Genomic DNA, 21,451 nt, shown 5'->3' with positions numbered 1-21,451 from the left:
ACGAACGGAGCCGGGACTAGAAGCAGAGGCTGTCAGCTGTATATCAAAGCTGACACCGTGCTCCAACACTCACGATCGGAGCTTTCTCCGACCCGTGAGTGTTAACCCCTTACACGCCGCGGTCAAGCATGACAACAGTGTGAAAGGGTCTTCCCCTTATGGAGCTGATCCCCCTTGCCGCTTACCGGGGGATCTGATCCACTTCTGGCCAGCCCCGAGGGCTGTCCGGGTCTGACTGTAAACTGTCTGCGCATGTGCCTGCATGCTGAGACAGTTTACACTGCTCTACAATGAATAAGTATTGTAGAGCAGTCTATTCAACATGAACCAGCGATCAGAGCATTGCTGGTTCAAGTTCAAGTTTGTATACGTTAAAAAAGTAAAGTTTAAATACTAGAATAAATAAAAAATAAATACATAAAAATATAAGCCCCTTAACTGTCACTTTCCCATAAAAACACTTAATAAAGTATAAAAAACACAAATACACATAAAACCCCCACATATTACCGCGTTCGTAACAATCTGTATAATAAAACAGAATCATTACTGGACCTACACAGTAAACACCTAAAAAAAACGCAAAAAATGTTCAGAAAAAAGATCATTTTTAATTAATCCCTTTCAAAAAATGCTCTAAAAAGTGATTTATAAAATGTTACGCACTCTAAAATAAGACCAATAAAAAGAACAATCCTCTCACAAAAAATAAGCCTTAACCAGATTCGTCAGCCAAAACATAAAAAAGTTCTGCATATTAAAAAAAATAGTGATGCGAAAATGAACATGATTTTCTCCAAATTTGTTTTTATTCAGTAAAATTGAATAAAATACACAAAACCCCCATATATTTGGTATTGCTAAGTCCGTGACAATCTGCACAATAAAACAGAATCATTATCGGACCCGCTAAGTGAACCCCGTAAAAAACAACCGAAAAAAACTCTCTGAAAAAAAGCTAATTTCTAATTATTACCCTTTCATAAATGCTCTTAAAAGTGAAAAAAAACTGTTACACACTCTAAAATAAGACCACTAAAAAGAACAGAGTTTCTCGCAAATTATAAGCCATTAACCAGATTTGTCAGCCGAAAAATAAAAAAATTATGCATATGAAAAGATGGTGATGCTAAAATTAACATTTTCGCCAAATTACTTTTTATTTAGTTAAATATGGAAAAAAGTAAAAAAAATATATATACAGACGGTCCCCTACTTAAGGACACCCGACTTACAGACAACCCATAGTTACAGACAGACCCCTGTGACCTCTGGTGAAGCTTCTGAATGCTTTACTATAGTCCCAGACTGCAATGATCAGCAATAAAGTGTCTGTAATGAAGCTTTATTGATAATGCTTGGTCCCATTACAGCAAAAAATGTTTAAACTCCAATTGTCACTGGGGCTAAAATTTTTTTGGTCTGGATCTACCATTATAAAATATACAGTTTCGACATACATACAAATTCAACTTAAGAACAAACCTCCAGACCCTATCTTGTACGTAACCCGGGGACTGCCTCTAAATAAGGTATTTTCTTAATCGTGGCAACTCATAGAATATAAATAATATACTATTTTAATTACATGGTAAACGGCCAAAAAAAAAACCCCAAAAATTGAGTTACTAAAATCTCACCAATTAGCTATAGATGCCCCAAAATGATGTAAATTATGCAAAAAAATAAGCCCCTATAAAAAAATGTGACAATGCAGATCTGATCTAGATGGCGCCTCCTTCCCTTCTATGCCTGGCCGTGCGCCCATACAGCAGGTTACCACCACATATAGCAGTGATTTTCAACCAGTGTGCCGCGACACATGGTCGGGTGTGCAGCGGGGAAAGTTCCCCAAACTATGGTGTCCCCTGTGTTTTGTTTCCCAGCGATGTGCAGTCACGGCTTCTTACAATGTAGGAGACGTGTACAATAACACATGCGCAAGCTTTGAACCTCGCGCCACAAAATGACGTCACCGAGGCCGGCGCATCATCCTGAGAGCGGAGAGACTCCCGCATTTGCCCACCACCAAGGTAATGCCCACCAATAATGCTGACTATATGAGCTTTTGCCTGAGTATATGAACTGTTGGCAGAATACTCAGCATATGAGCTGGGACTTGTAGTACTCCAGCAGTATACTGCATATAACAATGAGAAATGTAAAGTGAGAAATACTATAGTCATGAGGCTGGAGTACTACAAGTACCAGCTCATATGCTGGGTATAAGAGCTGGCACTTGTTCTCTGGCCTCATGGCCATAGTACTTCTCATTGTACCCCTTTATTTAGCAGTATATGAGCCACATAATAATCAGCATCATATACTAAAAACAGGGAGAAAATGAGAACTGTTGAGAAAGAGCTCCGTGTGTGTCTTTCCACCATTCCTGCCAGGATATCCCTTTTGTGTTTATCGAAACAGGCCCAGGTTTCACACCGAGTAGATAAATTTAGAATCTATATTATTAATTATATGTATAATATGACTGTTTTAGTGTCATTTTGTGCTATTTTGGTTGGTGGTGTGCCCCAGGATTTTCTAAGTATAAAAAGTGTGCCGCGGCTCAAAAAAGGTTGAAAATCACTGACATATAGGGTATCAGTATACTCAGGAGAAATTGGGTAGCAAACTTTGTGGAGCCTTTTTTCATTTAATACATTGGAAATGTTTAATTTTCCACCCAAAATGAGTGTATTTTAAAAAAAATATTACAATTTGTAGACAGCACCTCCATTTTTTTTAACCTCTATAAAACACTGAAAGGATTAAAAAACTTTTTAAAAGTGCTTTTTCATACGTTGAGGAGTGTAGTTTACATAATGGGGTCATTTACTAGTCTAGCTATTATTTAGGCCTCTCAACGTCAATTACAAGTTCAGCAGGTCCATCTAAATACAGGTTTTGCTGATTTTCCAAAAAATTGAAAATTGGCCCCAAATTCTGAGCCTCATAACATTCTACCAAAATATGTGGAATCTTAAAAACCATGCCAACATAAAGCAGACATTTGGGAAATGTAAGTTATGAATTTATTTGGGTGCTATGACTATCTGCATCAAAAGTAGAGAATTTAGAACTTTGAAAATAAAGAATTTTTCCAAATTTTTTCCAAATTTAGTTTTTTTTATACGTTGCATACTTGTGCGTGTTATAACACACAAATCTCGTTATTTGATGTATTCATAGGGTAAATAAAGAAATAATGTATGAATGTAATTAATAAGAGCAGTGTTTACTCCGAGGGAGGAGAATGGTACAGTCTACAGCCAGGTTATGGAGACCCATTCACTACACAATTGTGTGACTGAGCAGTGTGAGGGGGATGGAGGAGGAGGGAGCCCTGTGTAATTCCTGTCAGGTTAACTGCAATGTGATTACTACCCTAAAAAAAGAAACAAATCCATATTATAAAGTGTCAGTCATTTGCAACACAGCTTAAACCTGGCATAGAATTATCTATGTTTTATAGAGTCTTTTTCACATTTATTTCTCACTGCATTTAAGTTGCATTTTTCCTGACAAATTTGCTGTAGGCAAATATTTAGCAACAAGTAAAAAGTTAGATATAAAAAATACTATCAAACATTGGAAGTTTGAAATAGGCAGTAAACCGACATTGTCCCTCATGTCCAAGGTGTGGACTAAAGCCAAGGATATAATAGGTATCCCTAAATATAAATCTGACACTCCTCTCTGGCGAAACCCTGCTTTGCCGGAAATAATTCGATTGGAAGGTTTTTCCCCATGGGAAGCGAAAGGGGTTAGGACGCTGAAACATATTTGTTCAGAAGGAAACTTTAGAACGTTTGAGGAAATACAGGCTGAATTCCAATTGCCACATGCGTGGTTCTATCAGTATTTGCAAATTCGACATGCTTTTGAGGTACAGCAAATAGAGGTGGGCTCCAATGGGGCACTGAATAGAATATTGAAGTCCACTTCTACTAAAGGCTTGATCTCATATTCTTATACAGTGCTATTAAATGACTCTATTAAGAATATTCCATTAAAATGTTGGGAACTTTGGAATAGAGAGGTAGGCCCCATTGAAGAGGAGCAGTGGACTGAAGCTTTGGAATTGGTGCCAACCCTCTCGCCCAGTGAAGCACGTAGGATGTCTCACTTATTTCTTTTGCAACGAACATATAGGTCACCCCAAATACTATTTCGAATAGGAGCTAGGCCTAATCCCGAATGCCCGAGATGTGGAACTGAAGAGGCAGATATACTCCACATGATGTGGGGATGTAGGGAGCTGGAGTCTTTTTGGAAATCTATATTAGAATTGACACGTAAAGTCTTCTCGGTAACAATTGAGGAAAGTCCCCTGGCATGTTTATTGGGAGTACTAAAGATAGACAACCTGACAGAACCTAATAATATTGCAATACAAAGATCCTTGTATCAAGCTAGAAAAGTTATAGCTGCTCATTGGATTAGGCCTAGGCCACCGGATAAGAAAGAGTTTATAGACCGTTTGAATGCAATAATACTACTGGAATATAGCACGTATGTGAAGAGGAATGGGGTCTCCAAATTTGAAAAGATTTGGGGCAAGTGCAGTGGCGTAACTACCGCCGTAGCAGCCGTAGCGGTTGCTACGGGGCCCGTGAGGTTCAGGGGCCCGGGGATGCACGGCCCCACTCCCTACAGACTAGTGCTTTGCCACGGCAGGGGGGGCTGCACTGCCGGGTGCCTGCCGTATCGTGCCCCCGGGCCCCTCCCACTGTATCCCGGTCAACGCCCACATCTTTCCTGGTCTGCCCAACTCTTTCCTGGATCTCCTGCCTCTCATCTCCCTGGCACGCCCGCTCATCTTAATAACCCTCCCGCTCATCTCAATGACCTGCCCGCTACCTCTCTGACCCGCCCGTTAATCTCCCTGCAGGGAAGCACTGCTTACACTCCGCCACACCCCCCCCCCTTCGCTCTCGCCCAATGTATGCATAAACTGTGTGTATATATGTATGTACTGTATATATACTGTGTATATATGCATAAACAGTATATATGTTTATATATTCTGTGTGTATTCATGTATATACTGTGCATATGTGTATATACTGTTTATAAATGCATATTCTGTGTGTATTTATGTATATACTGTATATATTCTGTGTATATATGTATATACTGTTTATAAATGCATATTCTGTGTGTATTTATGTATATACTGTATATATGCTGTGTATATATGTATATACTGTGTATATGTTTTAATACTATGTATATGTGTATATATGCATCTACAGTATATTTATGTATATATATATGTATATACTCTGTATAAATGCATAGAAGCAGATACTGTATTTATATAAGCTTATATATTTGCACATTTAAATATATATATATGATGTATGTGTGTTTTTGTATATGATATATATATATATATATATATATATATATATATATATGTTTGTGTATATGTATATAATGTGTATACTGTATGTGGGTATATACTGAATGGATTTGTATATACTCTTTGTATTAGTGTATAAATGTATATCAGTGTATAAATGTGTGTAATTGTATAAACATGTCTGTATTAGGGTACATTCACAAGAAAGTATGGGGGACGTATATCTGGCTGCAAATTTGCTGCCGGATATACTTCTCCCATAAGCTTCTATACCGCCTGGGCTCGGTACGGTGAGCACAACGAGTACTCACTGTTTCGAGTAAAAGAGATAGAGCCTGCTCAATCTTTGGCTGTAAGAACGGCCATGCGGCTCTATTCACTATGGAGAGGGGAGGGGTGAGCCGCGACCACCTCTTCTCCTCTCCAGTGCGCCAGACGTGTGCCTGCCATATATATATATATATATATATATATATATATATATATATATATATGGAAGGGGGGCCCATGCAGAAATCTGCTATGGGGCCCAGCCTATCCTAGTTACGCCCCTGGGCAAGTGGCTAGATACGCCTGGTTTACCATCAAGCTCCCTTATAAGACTAAGAACTAGCTTAGAATACCAATTATCATTGGCAAAATAAGTAAAGATAGGTTTAGGTCTTCTTTAATATGTGAATAATTATATGAGACCTGACGGGTCTTAGTAGAGCTGGCTCGCAAGGGTTGGGGGGGGGGGGGGTTGAGAAGGGAAGGAGGGAGTATGCTACGAATAATAAGCATATATGATAAAATGTAAATCCTGTATGGGAAAAAGGATACAACCTTAATTCTCTTGTAATGCTTTTATGAATAATTTGAGTTTGTATTATTGTATAAAACCAGAGCTTATTGTAATGATATGTACATACTCCCCTCCAGGTTGTACTTGTTGGGTGTGTTGTTATATAAAAAATGTTCAATAAAAATATCTGATTCAAAAAAAAACATTGGAAGTTTATTTTGGGATCATTCTGAAATGTGTCGCGGCTGCACTATGTCCGACAAGACAGAAAAATGTGAGCCTTTGGGGTTTGCGCTATGTTTATTACTGAAGTGCGCCACAATTCTGCAACATGAACAAAAAAAAAATGGTGCAGGGGGCGCACGATATCATGCATGTGTCGCTTCCCCGCTCAGGTCTGCCGGAGTTCACCTTCTTCTTCCTGGTGCATGTAAGTGCATTGTCTTGGGACACAATTCGTATCTCAAATCCCGCACTCAGTCCGAATCAGTCGGATCGGCTTCCTCCTCTTGTAGCCCAGCATCCTCCTCCTGTCCTCCAGCCTCCTCCTCCTGTCCTCCAGCCTCCTCCTTCTGTCCCCCTGCCTCATCCAGGCCTTTAGCCTCCTCCTCCTGTCCCCCAGCCTCCTCTTATCCTCCAGCCTCCTCCTTCTGTCCCTAGATAGCCACCCCTCTCCTCTATCCCCCTCCTGTCCCCCAACATCCTCCAGCCTTCTCCTGTCCTTCAGCATCCTCCTCCTGTCCCCCAGCCTCCACCTGTCCTCCAACCTCCTCCTCCTGTCCACAGTCTGCTCCAGCAATCTTCTGTCCTCCAGCCTCCTCCTGTCCTTCAGCCTCCTCCTCCTATCTCTGTGCCTCCTCCAGCCCTTTAGCCTTCTCCTCCTGTCCCCTAGCCTCCTCCTATCCTCCAGCCACCCCTGTCCTCTATCCCCCTCCTGCCCCCCAGCCTTCTCCTTTTCTCCAGCCTCCTCCTCCTGTCCCCTGCCTGCTCCAGCATTCTCCTGTCCCCCAGCCTCCTCCAGTATACTCCTGTTCTACAGCCTCCTTCTCCTGTCCCCCAGCCTCCTCCTGCCCTCCAGCTTCCTCCTGTCCCCCAGCCTCCTCCTCCAGACATCCCCTTCTGTTCCCCAGCCTGCTCCAGCATCCTCCTGTCCCCAATCTCCTCCTGTCCTCCATCCTCCTCCTACACACTCCTCCTCCTTCATCCTCCTCCTGTATCCCAGCCTCTTCCAGCATCCTCCTGTCCTCCAGCATCCTCCTGTCCCCCAGCCTCATCCTATCCTCCAGCCTCTTCCTGTCCCCCTACCTCCTCCTGTCCCCCAGCCTCGTCCATCCTCCTCCTGTACCCAAGCCTCCTACAGCATCTCCCTGTCCACCAGCCTCCTCCAGCTTCCTCCTGTTCTTCCGCCTCCTCCTGTCATCTAGCAGCCTCCAGCCTCCTCATGTCCCCCAGCCTACTCCTGTCATCTAGCAGCCTCCAGACTCCTCCTGTCCCCCAGCCTCCTCCTGTTCTCCAGCCTCCTCCAGTCCTCCGACCCCTTTGTCCTCTATCCTCCTCCTGTAGCCTCCAGACCCACATCCTCTATCCTCCTCCTGTCTTCCAGCCTCCTCCTCCTGTAGCCTCCAGCCTCTCCTGTCCATTATCCTCCTCTTGGCCTCTATCCTCCTCTTCCCTTGGCCCCCAGTCCCCTGTCGCTTAACTTCACTCGTTATCCCCAGTCAATATCTCTTCTCCGGGGCTCCGACTGACTCACCGAGGGGACGAGGCAAGCTGGGGCGGAGCAAAATCCGCACACGACTCGTGCAGACATCATGTGAAGAGGTATCAGGGGCTGATCCTGCCTCCTCCTGGTTCTGATGCTGCAGCTCTAATGTACGGGACCAAGAGGAGGTGGGACAAACCAGGGGAGGCGGGGGGAACCCGGGACATTCTCCCAGCTACCCGTGGGAATGGATACCGGTGGGGGGCACAAAAATATTGAAGTCAGGGATTCCCAGTATATTATGGGACTGTATAAAATTGCCAAGCACCCTGCTATCTCCAGCACCCCAATCACTGTCAATACCAGGGTTCTTCGATGTTCCATAATGTGGACTGGAGTGACAGCTCAGTCATAGGGAAGCTAAAGATTTACTATAAACCTGAAGTTTTCCTGCATGCTCTCCTCTGTCCTGAGATGTCACTAATAATAAATTGCTTATATTGTCTCAGAGTCTTTAACCCAGTGTGTACTGTGAGAACAGTGGGATAGATTATAGAAGTGGCACCCTGACCCCAGTGTCTGCGGGCCATCTCTGACAACAGGAAGACAACAGTATTAGAACAGCTGGTTTCCGGAGCAATAGAATTACCTATCGCTGGTACCTTGGGGCCTATATGTGACAGAACTCTAGGCAGTATCTTAGGAATAAACATGTCTATGGCATCTGTAATTGCAAGTTTCAGGGTGGATTTGTTAAGAAGAGGTGCATAAGGGAGTGGTGCTGAATGATAAAGATGAAGTTCTATACAAAGGAAAGGTGTGAGAAGATAAGTCTGGAGGCTCCAGGATAGAAATACATTTCTACCTGCGGCCTAGGGGAGGCAGTGTTTTTGTCCTCTTTCAACAGTAAAGCATAGTATAGCTTCTGCTCCAAACTTGAGAGCGGGATACATGGAGAAAATCGCAGTATGAAGGAAAGGCGCAAGAAGGTGAAAATGAAAAGAACAAAGGATCCAGGATCAAGGTTACCGGTTAGGGGAGTCTGTGTTTGTTTTCTCAGAAGAGAATAGCAAAGTCGTGTTGCAAGTTCCAGTGTGGATTTGTGAAGGGGAGGCGCTGCATGATGGAGAGGATCTACCAGGACATGGCACAGCTGAGAACACAAGTTCGATAAAGCACATCGGACTTAAATCTGGTGCTCCTCGCGCCTGCACACTGATTTGATGAAGCCAGAGTAGAACAGCTCAGCTTTAATGCCCTTGTATTGTATCTTCTGCACATGGGCAATGAAGTGGGGGTGTACTACAGGGCCTCAACTGGACCACTGCGAAGGTGTTGACAGCTCCTGACTGCGGTAAGTATACCAGTTTATCGTTTCATTTTTGGTGGAAAGGCTTAAAGGGAAAATTAATGGACCATTGGAGACACTAAACCTTTGGTCATTAAGGACTTGTGGGTAGTTTTGTGTCCTAACATCATCCTTTAAGTCATCCTTTTAAAGCTTCAAATTAGGTATAATTTGGATAATCTAAGAGAGTTTAATTACTCTAATGAAATGAGGTGGCCCTGTTTTAGGTCTAAAAATGATAAAAGTATGACCAATGTGACTGGCATATTGTAATTACTTGTTATCAATGACTGCAGCGGAGCAGGATGTGCCTTCTGGTCCTATTGTGACATCATCATGATGTCATAGTGACTATGATTCTATATAAGCGAACGTGCAGGTAACAAATGGTCATTTGAGAAGATGAAGATGAGAAGAGCAGAGGGTCCATGAGAAGGTTAGAGGCAAACATGTTCCTGTGGCCTAGGGGGGCAGGGGCTGTGTTTGTTTTCTCTTTTGACAGAAGAGGATGGCATAGTCAAGCTGCAAGTTTCAAGGTGGATCTATAAAGAGTAGCTGCTGTAGGAAGCAAAAGTATTAGAAGATGAGAAGAGCAGAGGATCCAGGGTCAAGGACAAAGGATAGGGTAGGCCGGGTTTGTTTTCTTTTTTTACAGAACCGGATAGCATATCTAGCTGCACGCTGCAGGGCAGTTCTGTGAAGGAAAGACACAGTACGAAGAAAAGGTGCGAGAAGAGGTAAGTGAAAAGGGCAGAAGGTCCAGGATGGAAGATAGAGGTAAACATGTGTCTGTGACATAGGAGACGCAGTGTTTTTATTCCTTTCCAACAGTTAAATAGACCTGCCACAAGCTTTGGAGCTTGATACATGGAGAGAAGAGCTGTATGAAGGAAAGATGCAATAAGAAAAGGAGATGAGAAGAGGAAAGGGTCCAAGAATAAGGAGGGGGGGGGAGGCTGTGTTTTTTTCTCTCTTTTAACAGTAAATTATAACATAGTGTAGCGCTAGCTACAAGTTCCAGTGTGGATCTGTGAAGTGGAGATGCTGTATAAAGAAAGGCGCAAGAAGATGAAGATGAGAAGAGCAAAGGATCAAGGACACAGGTTAGGGGAGGCAGTGTGTCTGTGTTCTCTTTTGACAGAGGAGGGTAGCAGAGTCTTGCTGCAAGCTCCAGGGAAGTCCTGTACAGGGAGGTGATTTACAAAGGAAAGGCGCTAGAATATGAAGATGTGGGTCCAGGATAGAAATAAACTTCAACCGGTGGCCATGAGAGTAGAGAGTCCATGAGAAGGTAAGAGGTAAAGATGTTCCTGTGGCCTAGGGGAGGCAGTGTTTGTGTTCTTCTTCAACAGTGAAGAATATAGTCATGCTGAAAGCTCTAAAGCGCGATGTGTGGAGAGAGGCGCTTTGTAAGGGAAAGGTGTAAGAAGACAAAGGTGAAAGGAGCAAACGATGAGAAGAGTAGAGAGTCCATGAGAAGGTAAGAGGTGAAGATGTTCCTGAGGCCTAGGGGAGGCAGTGTTTGTGTTCTTTTTCAACAGTAAGGAATAGTATAGTCGTGCTGTAAGCTCCATGGCAGATATGTAAAGGGGAGACTCTGTACGAAGACGTGGGGCTGAATGAAGGAAAGACACAAGCAGATGAAGATGAGAAGAGACAGTACAGTCCTGTTGAAAGCTCCAGCGTGGATCGGTGAAGAAGAGGAAAAAACCTATCAGGACATGGTAAAGCTAGAAACACAAGACATCTACCGTTGCTTGTTTTTGATATTGTAGATAGGATTAGTTATATTTATTACAGCCTTGATCCAGGGTTCTAGAACTGATCGCCTTTTCTTGGGGTCAAGAAGGAATTTTTTCCCGGTCCAGGTTTTTCGCCTTCTTCTGGATTAATGGCTTAGGTGTAGGTAGGAAATGTATTTAATAAATGGTGTTTAATAATAAATGCCCTGTCTTCTTGTCATTTCTTATATAATTTTATATAGCATTTGAGAAAATGTTTATACTGGTTCTCAGGTTCACAGACAATCGCTTCTACATGATAATACTAAAATATATGGGAATCAATTTTTTTGCCTGGTAACCCAAGGAGTTTATCCGTACTTCATACACTATATAAATTATGACACTGGTCATTGAAATGCCATATACCACAAGATATTTGCAATAATAGATATAAACTGAATGGACATGCACCTGATTTCTCAAACAGATGTGTGAACCTTCTTTCCAACATGTTCTCTAGAACTGGTAAGATCTAATGCACATGAAAAGTTTTTGGCCTGGTGGAGAAGAGAGGAGGAACGGTTCCTCTTCATTAGTAGCTAAGTGGCAGCAGTGCAAAAAACGAGTAGGAAACGAGTTGGGCCCAGTTGCATCGCTCAGATCAGTAAGACACATTTGCTCAACACAACTTCCCCGTGCGCCATACACCTCCAAAGGGGCCATTACCTGGCTGCAGTTTGTGTAGTGTTGAGATGTAGACTCCTCTCCTGGATATCTGAACTCTGGTTTAGCATCCCAAATCTCCCTGTTATTGCTCTCTCTGTGGCATCTATAGAAAAAATCTCAAACCTAGAGATAAGGCACATCAGAATCACTTCTGGTGCAAAATAGTTCAATGAAGCAAGCACAGTACACCCCAGCTTCAATGCCATTCCTTCAGCATGAGTGCAGTCAGGGTGTACTACAGGGGCTTGACTGCACCGCTGCACTTTGACATTGAGAGCTTCATACCACGGTAAGTATATCTGTTTGGGTTTTTTTTTTTGCAGATGCGAAGGGTAAAACTGTACTATTTAAGACACTCAACAACGGTAAACAAGGACCTGTGGGTGGTTTGGTGTCTGAAATCATCGTGACAGGCATCCCTCAACCCCTACATGCACCAGGACATTATAGTACATCCCTGCGGGAAGATACTTCCCGTACCGGGACGTGCTATAACATCCCTGCTTCTGTCAGCCGCTCACGAACGGAGCCAGGACTAGAAGCAGAGGCTGTCAGCTGTATATCAAAGCTGACACCGCGCTCCAACACTCACGATCGGAGCTGACTCCGACCGTGAGTGTTAGCCCCTTACACGCCGCCATCAAGCATGACAGCAGTGTGAAAGGGTCTTCCCCTTATGGAGCTGATCCCCCTTGCGGCTTACCAGGGGATCCGATCTACTTCTGGCCAGCCCCGAGGGCTGTCCAGGTCTGACTATAAACTGTCTGCGCATGCGTCTGCATGCTGAGACAGTTTACACTGCTCTACAATGAATAAGTATTGTAGAGCAGTCTATTGTACATGAACCAGCGATCAGAGCATTGCTGGTTCAAGTTCAAGTCTGTATACGTTAAAAAAGTAAAGTTTAAATATTAGAATAAATAAAAAATAAATACATAAAAATATAAGCCCCTTAACTGTCACTTTCCCATAAAAACACTTAATAAAGTATAAAAAACACAAATACAAATAAAAACCCCACATATTACCGCGTTCGTAACAATCTGTATAATAAAACAGAATCATTACTGGACCTACACAGTAAACACCTAAAAAAAACACAAAAAATGTTCCGAAAAAAGATCATTTTTAATTAATCCCTTTCAAAAAATGCTCTAAAAAGTGATTTATAAAATGTTACGCACTCTAAAATAAGACCACTAAAAAGAACAACTCCTCTCACAAAAAATAAGCCATAACCAGATTCGTCAACCAAAACATAAAAGGTTCTGCATATGAAAAAATAGTGATGCTAAAATGAACATGATTTTCTCCAAATTAGTTTTTATTCAGTAAAATTGAATAAATTACACAAAACCCCCATATATTTGGTATCGCTAAGTCCGTGACAATCTGCATAATAAAACAGAATCATTATCGGACCCGCTAAGTGAACCCCGTAAAAAACAACCGAAAAAAACTCTCTGAAAAAAAAGCTAATTTCTAATTATTACCCTTTCATAAATGCTCTTAAAAGTGAAAAAAAACTGTTACACACTCTAAAATAAGACCACTAAAAAGAACAGCATTTCTCGCAAATTATAAGCCATTAACCAGATTTGTCAGCCGAAAAATAAAAAAGTTATGCATATGAAAAGATGGTGATGCTAAAATTAACATTTTCGCCAAATTACTTTTTATTCAGTTAAATTTGGAAAAAAGTCAAAAAAATATATATAAATAAGGTCACATAACTTCCCTCGTTATCCCCAGGCAATATCTCTTCTCCGGGGCTCCGACTGACTCACCGAGGGGACGGGGCAAGCTGGGGCGGAGCAAAATCCGCACACGACTCGTCCAGACATCATGTGAAGAGGTATCAGGGGCTGATCCTGCCTCCTCCTGGTTCTGATGCTGCAGCTCTAATGTACGGGACCAAGAGGAGGTGGGAAAAACCAGGGGAGGCGGGGGGAACCCGGGACATTCTCCCAGCCACCCGTGGGAATGGATACCGGTGGGGGGCACAAAAATATTGAAGTCAGGGGTTCCCAGTATATTATGGGACTGTATAAAATTGCCAAGCACCCTGCTATCTCCAGCACCCCAATCACTGTCTACAATACCAGGGTTCTTCGATGTTCCATAATGTGGACTGGAGTGACAGCTCAGTCATAGGGAAGCTAAAGTTTTACTATAAACCTGAAGTTTTCCTGCATGCTCTCCTCTGTCCTGAGATGTCACTAATAATAAATTGCTTATATTGTCTCAGAGTCTTTAACCCAGTGTGTACTGTAAGAACAGTGGGATAGATTATAGAAGTGGCACCCTGACCCCAGTGTCTGCAGGCCATCTCTGACAACAGGAAGACAACAGTATTAGAACAGCAATAGAATTACCTATCGCTGGTACCTTGGGGCCTATATGTGACAGGACTCTAGGCAGTATCTTAGGAATAAACATTTATTGAGGGATTTCTATGGCATCTGTAATTGGTATACACTGAGGACTTGTTTCTTTTTGACAGAAGAGAATAGAAAGGTCTAGCTGCAAATTTCAGGGTGGATTTGTTAAGAAGAGGTGCATAAGGGACTGGTGCTGAATGAAAAAGATGAAGTTCTATACAAAGAAAAGGTGTGAGAAGATAAGTCTGGGGGCTCCAGGATAGAAATAAATTTCTACCTGCGGCCTAGGGGAGGCAGTGTTTTTGTCCTCTTTCAACAGTAAAGCATAGTATAGCTTCTGTTTCAAACTGGAGAGCGGGATACATGGAGAAAATCGCAGTATGAAGGAAAGGCGCAAGAAGGTGAAAATGAAAAGAACAAAGGATCCAGGATCAAGATTACAGCTTAGGGGAGTCTGTGTTTGTTTTCTCAGAAGAGAATAGCAAAGTCGTGTTGCAAGTTCCAGTGTGGATTTGTGAAGGCGAGGCGCTGCATGATGGAGAGGATCTACCAGGACATGGCCAAGCTGAGAACACAAGTTCGATAAGGCACATCGGACTCAAATCTGGCGCTCCTCGCGCCTGTACACCGATTTGATGAAGCCAGAGTAGAACAGCCCAGCTTTAGTGCCCTTGTATTGTATCTTCTGCACATGGGCAGTGAAGTGGGGGTGTACTACAGGGCCTCAACTGGACCACTGAGCAGTTGTTGACAGCTCCTGACTGCGGAAAGTATACCAGTTTTTCGTTTCATTTTTGGTGGAAAGGCTTAAAGGGAAAATTAATGAACCATGGGAGACACTAAACCCTTGGTCATTAAGGACTTGTGGGTAGTTTGGTGTCCTAACATCACCCTTTAAGTCATCCTTTTAACCGGTTCGCGACCGCGTTCGGTCGCGTTCCGATGCATGGAGAGGGCTCGCGGGCCGAGCCCTCTCCATAGCCGGTAAGGCATATTGCAGCAAAGGCTTACCGGGTGTTTTCTTGCTGATCGCCACCGACAAAGCTGCCGGCGGCTTCAAACAGATGGCGGCGCATGGGTGCCGCCATCTTTCCGAGGATCGCCGCTCCCCGTGACGTCATCGGGGAGCGGCGATCTGTCGCCATGGTAGCTTCGGGTCTCACGAAGACCCGAAGCTACTTCGGGTTAACTCATTCATTACAATGTGCTATCAGCTATTGTAATGTATGAGGAGTAAAATCCCCATATACTGCCATACTGTAGTATGGCAGTATATGGTAGGATCGATCAGACAACCTAGTGTTAAAGTACCCTAGGGAGTCTGAAAAATAGTAAAAATAAAAATAAAAAAAGAGTTAAAAAAAAATATATATAATAAAAAAACCTAAAAATTCAAATCACCCCCCTTTCCCTAGAACTGATATAAATATAAATAAACAGTAAAAATCATAAACACATTAGGTATCACCCCGTCCGAAAATTCATGATCTATCAAAATATAATAATGGTTTTTCACTGCGTTTAACCCCGTAACGGAAAATCGCGTCCAAAGTCAAAACTGGCACTTTTTTGCCATTAAAAAAAAATCAAAAGGTCGTACAGTCCTACAAATAATATCATTGAAAACATCATCAAAAGTCGCAAAAGATGACACCACCCTGAACTCCATACAACGAAGTATGGAAAAGTTATAAGCACAAGAAGACGGCAAAATAAAAAAAAACAATTTATTCATGAGGTTTTAATTTTTGTAAATGTATGAAAACATTATAAAACCTATACAAATTTGGTATCCCTGTAAATGTACCGACCCAAAGAATAAATTAGATGCATCATTTGTGGCGTGAAGTGAAAGCCGTAATATCCAAACCCACAAGAATACGACACAAATGCGTTTTTTCACCATTTTCACTGCATTTGGAATTTTTTTTCCGCTTCCCAGTACATGGCATGGAATATTCAATGCAATCACTATGAAGTGCAATTTGTTACGCAAAAAAAGAGCCATCACACAGCTTTTTACGTGTAAAAATAAAAAAGTTATAGATTTTTGAAGGTGGGGAGTGAAAAATGGAAATGAAAAAACGGGAAATGGCCCGGTCCTTAACCGGTTAAAGCTTCAAATTAGGTATAATTTGGATAATCTGAGAAAATTTAGTTACTCTAATGAAATGAGGTGGCCCTGTTTTAGGTCTAAAAATGATAAGAGTGTGACCAATGTGACTGGCATATTGTAATTACTTGTTATCAATGATTGCAGTGGAGCAGGATGTGCCTTCTGGTCCTATTGTGACATCATCATGATGTCATAATGACTATGATTCTATATAAGCGAACGTGCAGGTAACAAATGCTCATTTGAGAAGATGAAGATGAGAAGAGCAGAGCAGAGGGTCCAAGAGAAGGTTAGAGGCAAACATGTTCCTGAGGCCTAGGGGGGCGGGGGGCTGTGTTTGTTTTCTCTTTTGACAGAAGAGGATAGCATAGTCAAGCTGCAAGTTTCAAGGTGGATCTATAAAGGGAAGCTGCTGTAGGAAGCAAAAGTATTAGAAGATGAAAACGAGAAGAACAGAGGATCCAGGGTCAAGGACAAAGATAGGGTAGGCCGGGTTTGTTTTCTTTTTTTACAGAACCGGATAGCATATCTAGCTGCACGCTCCAGGGCAGATCTGTGAAGGGAAGACAAAGTACGAAGGAAAGGTGCGAGAAGAGGAAAGTGAAAAGGGCAGAAGGTCCAGGATGGAAGATAGAGGTAAACATGTGTCTGTGACATAGGAGACGCAGTGTTTTTATTCCTTTCCAACAGTTAAATAGACCTGCGGCAAGTTTTGGAGCTTGATTAAATAGGGGGGAAGCTGTGTTTTTTTGTCTCTTTTTACAGTAAAGTATAACATAGTGTAGTGATAGCTAAGTTCCAGTGTGGATCTGTGCAGGGGAGATGCTGCGCTAGAATATGAAGATGTGGGTCCAGGATAGAAATAAACTTCTACCTGTGGCCTAGGGGAGGAAGTGTTTGTGTTCTCTTTCAACAGTGTAATATAGTTTGTGCTGCATACATGATACATGGAGAAAGCCACTGTATGAAGGAAATGCGCAAGAAGGTAAAGATGAAAAGAGTAAAGGATCCAGGATCAAGGATACAGGTTAGGGGAGTCTGTGTTTGTTTTCTTTTTTTAACAGAAGAGAATAACATGGTCATGTTGCAAGTTACAGTGAGGATTTGTGAAGGAGAGGCACTGCATGATGGAGATCTACCAGGACGTGGACAAGCTGGGAACACAGGTCCGATAAGGCACATCATGGATCAGGATGTGCTTTCTGGTCCTATTGTGACATCATCATGATGGCTTAGTGACTATAATAATATATGAAAAAATAAGCTTATTTGAGAAGATGAAGATGAGAAGAGCAGAGGGTCCATGAGAAGGTTAGAGGTAAAGATGTTCCTGAGGCCTAGGGGAGGCAGTGTTTGTGTTCTCTTTCAACAGAAAGGAATAGGATAGTGGTGCTGTAAGCTCCATGGCAGATATGTGAAGAGGAGACCCGTCCGATGAAGAGGGCCTGAATGAAGGAAAGACACAAGCAGATGAGAAGAACAAAAGATCCAGGAATAAGGGTATAGGTTAGGGGACGCTGTGTTTCTGTTCTCTTTCAACAGTAGGAAATAGTATAGCCGTGTTGTAAGCTCCAACGTTAAGCCTTGGATGTGAGGTGCTGTACGAAGAAGAAGAGGTGCTGCATGAATGAAAGACAAAGCAGACACAGATGAAAACAGAAAAAGGATAAAGATGCAGGTTAGGAGAGGCTGTGTTTGTTTTGTCTTTTGACAGAAGAGGATAGCAAAGTCTAGCTGCAGGTTTCAGGGTGGATCTGTGAAGAAGAGGTGCTGAATAAAGAAGATGAAGATAAGAAGAGCTAAGGATCCAGGATTATAGGGGAGGTAGTGTTTCATTTCTTTTTTAACAGAAGAGGATAGCACAGAATCTGGGAAGGTGCAAGAAGATGAAGATGAGAAAAGCAGCAGATCCAGGGTCAAGGACAAAGGATAGGGTAGGTTGGGTTTGTTTTCTTTTTTTACAGAACCGGATAGCATATCTAGCTGCACGCTCCAGGGCATATCTGTGAAGGGAAGACAAAGTACGAAGGAAAGGTGCGAGAAGAGGAAAGTGAAATGGGCAGAAGGTCCAGGATGGAAGATAGAGGTAAACATGTGTCTGTGATATAGGAGCAGTGTTTTAATCCTTTTCAACAGGTAGATAAACCTGCCGCAAGCTTTGAAGCTTGATACATGGAGAGAAGAGAAAGGCACAAGAAGAAAAGGAGATGAGAAGAGGAATGGGTGAAGATTAAGGAGGGGAGGCTGTGTTTTTTTCTCTCTTTTAACAGTAAACTATAACATAGTGTAGCGCTAGCTACAAGTTCCAATGTGGATCTGTGAAGGGGAGATGCCGTATGAAGGAAAGGCGCAAGAAGATGAAGATGAGAACAGCAAAGGATCAAGGACACAGGTTAGGGGAGGCAGTGTGTCTGTGTTCTCTATTGACAGAGGAGGGTAGCAGAGTCTTGCTGCAAGCTCCAGGGAAGTCCTGTACACGGAGGTGATGTACAAAGGAAAGGTGCTAGAAGATGAAGATGTGGGTCCAGGAGAGAAATAAACTTCTACCGGCGGCCTAGGGGAGGCAGTGTTTGTGTTCTCTTTCAACAGTGAAGAATATAGTCATGCAGAAAACTCTAAAGCGCGATGTGTGGAGAGAGGCGCTTTATAAGGGAAAGGTGTAAGAAGGTAAAGGTGAAAGGAGCAAAGGATGAGAAGAGTAGAGAGTCCATGAGAAGGTAAGAGGTGAAGATGTTCCTGAGGCCTAGGGGAGGCAGTGTTTGTGTTCTTTTTCAACAGTAAGGAATAGTATAGTCGTGCTGTAAGCTCCATGGCAGATATGTGAAGGGGAGACTCTGTACGAAGACGTGGGGCTGAATGAAGGAAAGACACAAGCAGATGAAGATGAGAAAAGACAGTACAGTCCTGTTGAAAGCTCCAGCGTGGATCGGTGAAGAAGAGGAACAAACCTAGCAGGATATGGTAAAGCTGGAAACACAAGACATCTACGATTGTTTGTTTTTGATATTATAGATAGGATTAGTTATATTTATTACAGCCTTGATCCAGGGTTCTAGAACTGATCGCCTTTTCTTGGGGTCAAGAAGGAATTTTTTCCCTGTCCAGGTTTTTCGCCTTCTTCTGGATTAATGGCTTAGGTGTAGGTAGGAAATGTATTTAATAAATGGTGTTTAATAATAAATGCCCTGTCTTCTTGTCATTTCTTAATTTTATATAGCATTTGAGAAAATGTTTATACTGGTTCTCAGGTTCACAGACAATCGCTTCTACATGATAATACTATACTATACTATAAAATATATGGGAATCAATTTTTTTGCCTGGTAACCCAAGGTGTTTATCCGTACTTCATACACTATATAAATTATGACACTGGTCATTGAAATGCCATATACCACAAGATATTTGCAATAATAGATATAAACTGAATGGACATGCACCTGATTTCTCAAACAGATGTGTGAACCTTCTTTCCAACATGTTCTCTAGAACTGGTAAGGTCTAATGCACATGAAAAGTTTTTGGGCTGGTGGAGAAGAGAGGAGGAACGGTTCCTCTTCATTAGTAGCTAAGTGGCAAAACGAGTTGGGCCCAGTTGCATCGCTCAGATCAGTAAGACACATTTGCTCAACACACCTTCCCCATGCGCCATACTCTTCCAAGGGGGCCTTTACCTGGCTGCAGTTTGTGTAGTGGTGAGATGTAGACTCCTCTCCTGGATATCTAAACTATGGTTTAGCATCCCAAATCGCCCTGTTATTGCTCTCATCTATAGAAAAAATCTCAAACCTAGAGATAAGGCACATCAGAATCACTTCTGGTGCAAAATAGTTCAATGAAGCAAGCACAGTACACCCCAGCTTCAATGCCATTCCTTCAGCATGAGTGCAGTCAGGGTGTACTACAGGGGCTTGACTGCACCGCTGCACTTTGACATTGAGAGCTTCAGACCACGGTAAGTATATCTGTTTGGGTTTTTTTTTTTGCAGATGCGAAGGGAAAAACTGTACTATTTAAGACACTCAACAACAGTAAACGAGGACCTGTGGGTGGTTTGGTGTCTGAAATCATCGTGACAGGCATCCTTCAACCCCTACATGCACCAGGACATTATAGTACATCCCTGCGGGAAGATACTTCCCGTACCGGGACGTGCTATAACATCCCTGCTTCTGTCAGCGGCTCACGAACGGAGCCAGGACTAGAAGCAGAGGCTGTCAGCTGTATATCAAAGCTGACACCGTGCTCCAACACTTACGATCGGAGCTGACTCCGACCCGTGAGTGTTAACCCCTTACACGCCGCGGTCAAGCATGACAACAGTGTGAAAGGGTCTTCCCCTTATGGAGCTGATCCCCCTTGCTGCTTACTGGGGGATCTGATCCACTTCTGGCCAGCCCCGAGGGCTGTCCGGGTCTGACTGTAAACTGTCTGCGCATGTGCCTGCATGCTGAGACAGTTTACACTGCTCTACAATGAATAAGTATTGTAGAGCAGTCTATTCAACATGAACCAGCGATCAGAGCATTGCTGGTTCAAGTTCAAGTTTGTATACGTTAAAAAAGTAAAGTTTAAATACTAGAATAAATAAAAAATAAATACATAAAAATATAAGCCCCTTAACTGTCACTTTCCCATAAAAACACTTAATAAAGTATAAAAAACACAAATACACATAAAACCCCCACATATTACCGCGTTCGTAACAATCTGTATAATAAAACAGAATCATTACTGGACCTACACAGTAAACACCTAAAAAAAACGCAAAAAATGTTCAGAAAAAAGATCATTTTTAATTAATCCCTTTCAAAAAATGCTCTAAAAAGTGATTTATAAAATGTTACGCACTCTAAAATAAGACCAATAAAAAGAACAATCCTCTCACAAAAAATAAGCCTTAACCAGATTCGTCAGCCAAAACATAAAAAATCTGCATATGAAAAAAAATAGTGATGCGAAAATGAACATGATTTTCTCCAAATTTGTTTTTATTCAGTAAAATTGAATAAAATACACAAAACCCCCATATATTTGGTATTGCTAAGTCCGTGACAATCTGCACAATAAAACAGAATCATTATCGGACCCGCTAAATGAACCCCGTAAAAAACAACCGAAAAAAACTCTCTGAAAAAAAAGCTAATTTCTAATTATTACCCTTTCATAAATGCTCTTAAAAGTGAAAAAAAACTGTTACACACTCTAAAATAAGACCACTAAAAAGAACAGAGTTTCTCGCAAATTATAAGCCATTAACCAGATTTGTCAGCCGAAAAATAAAAAAATTATGCATATGAAAAGA

At 42.2% G+C, this 21,451-nt stretch overlaps 1 protein-coding gene and 1 long non-coding RNA gene across 4 annotated transcripts in view; one reads left to right on the top strand and one right to left on the bottom strand.

Moving 5' to 3' along the window:
• The window catches only part of CFAP74 (cilia and flagella associated protein 74), a 151,831-nt gene that overhangs the window by 116,294 nt on the left and 14,086 nt on the right, over nt 1-21,451 (bottom strand). The window lies entirely within an intron of this gene.
• On the top strand, nt 15,998-19,327 carry LOC140135031 (uncharacterized). The gene is made up of 2 exons (XR_011856450.1): nt 15,998-16,630; nt 17,211-19,327. It is a non-coding gene; the product is annotated as an uncharacterized lncRNA (long non-coding RNA).

Source organism: Engystomops pustulosus, chromosome 6, assembly GCF_040894005.1.
Source record: "Engystomops pustulosus chromosome 6, aEngPut4.maternal, whole genome shotgun sequence".
NCBI classification, from domain to species: Eukaryota; Metazoa; Chordata; class Amphibia; order Anura; family Leptodactylidae; genus Engystomops; species Engystomops pustulosus.
The sequence above is the reverse complement of the archived record's forward strand: the minus strand, read 5'-3'. Positions and strand labels throughout refer to the sequence as shown.